Source organism: Sinocyclocheilus anshuiensis, unplaced genomic scaffold (genome assembly GCF_001515605.1).
Source record: "Sinocyclocheilus anshuiensis isolate Anshui unplaced genomic scaffold, SAMN03320099.WGS_v1.1 scaffold41, whole genome shotgun sequence".
NCBI lineage: Eukaryota > Metazoa > Chordata > Actinopteri > Cypriniformes > Cyprinidae > Sinocyclocheilus > Sinocyclocheilus anshuiensis.
In genome coordinates this window covers 990,186-993,051 of record NW_015539849.1, presented here as the reverse complement: position 1 = coordinate 993,051, position 2,866 = coordinate 990,186, and positions in this window count along the sequence as shown.

Genomic DNA, 2,866 nt, shown 5'->3' with positions numbered 1-2,866 from the left:
TATCGTAATCATCTCTGTAAAATTTGTGAAAACGGTGACGTCATGGGCATGCGTATTAAGTATTCAGGCTATAGGAATGCGCAAGTTTCTTTACAAAGTGACAACAACTGGCCTGGCAAGCATAATACAGCATTTTTGGTAGTTTTCACGAAACCATGTGAACAGAGATCCTTGTGACAGTGACCACGTTTACATGGACATCAGTAATCTAATTATTTATCTTATTCTAATTAAGACAGTATTATGATTAAGGTGTTTACATGAGGTGCTTTTAGAATATTCCTTTCATGTTCCCGTTTTACATGTTATAGTTCCTGTCGCAAAATGCGGCAAAAAGTCCTACACGACGGTAATAATGTGATTAAGGCGTTTACATGTCTATACTGCCCTTCAGTAATGCGACTAAAATAGGAATACTCCACATGTTCGATTTCTGTTTACTTCGAATATAACTTTAGCCGGATTAAGGTAAGCAAAAATCTCTGTTTACATGGTAGATAGATTCTTAATCAGAGTATTGTCTTAATCGTATTAAAATTATTAATATTATTATTATTATTATTGTTGTTCATGTAAACGTACTGAGTGTTGTCGTCCGTACTCAAAACTCAAAAACCCCAAAGGAAAATGTTTCTGTTTTGTAGATTGTTGTCAGGTAAGCGTACCCTTAGTGTCTCTGTCTGGGTCTAAAAAACATAGTTTTGTTCTAGATTTGGGTCTTGGGCAATGGGAAATCTGGTTCTTGGTTAAGAACTCAGCCTCAAGGGTTCTTAAAGTGTCTGGTAATGGTCTGGGTCTTAAACAGGTCTAGTATTGGTCTAGTTATTTGGAGTTTTGATATTGGTCTAGTGTTAACTCCAACTCTGATTACTAGTATCCACTGCTGATTGCTTTTGTAATCGGTGTCATATATAATATATGTATTTCACACTATGCCAGTGTAAATGAAAATAATGATACATGATGTAAAACAGTGCATACTACCTTTTCAGTATGCTTGGATAGACTCAACAGTTTGAATGGCCATTGAAATGCAAATGCAATCAAGGATAGATGGTGAAGGTGTCTCCGGGCCTGCTTATGATACTCTGTGCCATAGGAGCTTTCATTCAGATTGTGCCATCCGCTGGGAACACTGCCGTTTATTTTGCTGTGCCCTCTGAAGATCTCAGCATTGACAAGATGGTGTTTCATTTACTGTCATTTACAGACACCGCTGAGGATTTACCTAGTTTTGTACATATTTAATTATGGATGCACATGGAAGAATGCTGCCTTTGCACCGAGCAGAGCAACATAAACCATACATATAATCACAAATCATAAACAACAATAAGAAGAGTTCCGGGTGCAAAAAAGTTAAGCTCAATAGACAGTACTTGTGGTACAAAAATAAATAAAAAATAAAGGTTGACTTTTTCCCAAGCAAATATTGAGGTTACAGTAATGACCTTATAATGGAAACTTGAGTGAAGCGGATCATTTTATAAAAGCACTTGCAGCATTTTTTATTTGAAAAAGTGTAATTTAAGGTGCAAAGCTGTTTAAAACATAATTTTAACAGCTATTTTAGGGTCTATGACATCACTGGAACATAAAATATCAATATATTCATAGGTTTGGTTTGGATTTTTACTGCATTTATATTAAATATGTTTAGTACGTTTTAGTATCAACATGTACACATTATGTATGAATACCTATGAATACAAATGAGTTCACCCTGCAAGAAGTCGCTGATGCATGCTAGTGCATGTTCATACACATTATTCACCTGAAAGCAAGCAGGTTTGTGTTTGCTTTGTGTTTTTTTTTTTTTTTGCGTGGGTGATTATGAGTGTGGAAGTTTCTAAAGATAATAACTTGTGTTTGCGATCAAAGCTTAAATTGTGATGAGAAATTAGTGTGAAAGAAGAGAAGCTGCTGTGCGCTCAACATCAGGGCAAAGATGGAGGCAGCCATCTGTTTCTGCACATTCAAACCATTTTGTTTTTCCTTCTCATTTGTGGTTTTAGCAATTACATTGATGTGCGCTAGAAATTGTTCATTTCTTTTTATCTTTGCATGTGAAATTGAGGCTGCAAAACATGGTTGAAATGCACATTGTTGCCTGGTATCCACATCTTACTGGGAGTAATGCAATTTGCCTTGTTTTTTTCCTCATCCAATCACATATCATTTGTCAGAGTGTCGATGGGGCTCAAAGTACTCATAATTTCAAACCCATGCGCAGTAAACATCAGAGCGCCACTATATTGTGATTTAAATATTAAATGCAGGCTAGATGGAATATAGATGTGTGGAGTGGTTTAAGTGATGTATGAAATCATTTCCACCAAGGGCAAAAGAGTCACGGGCCTAGAAACTGAGTTTACTGTGCATCCATTTTTTAGTCAAGACGAGAATAAAAAAAATTGCATGCTAAGCACACCAGGGCTGGCTGTGAATGAGCAGCGTACAGAAAGCCAAAGATTCAAGATGACATTGGCCACCACATAGAGCTGCATAAACCTCCTAAAACTGCTTTGTCAAAGCATGGAGTGCCAGCATGGATCTTTCGTTTAGGACTGATTTAGTTATGCTGATAAAGGGTGGGGCAGAATCTACTGGAATCGATCTAGGCACTTTCATTTCTAGTTTCATAGTAAATGAGTCTCAATCATCTATTAACAAACATGCGTATTTATTTTAGCACTTCTGTCAGTGAACACGCAGCCTGCAAAACACTAAAATAAATATCAAAGGAATAACACAGTTAAACAAGAAAGTAGCCTAAATAAGAAAGTTAAACTTGAAGACACTTGTACAAACGCGGAGGGGTGACATGAATGAAGATGGCTCCAAATCGGTGATGTAGTATTTGGTT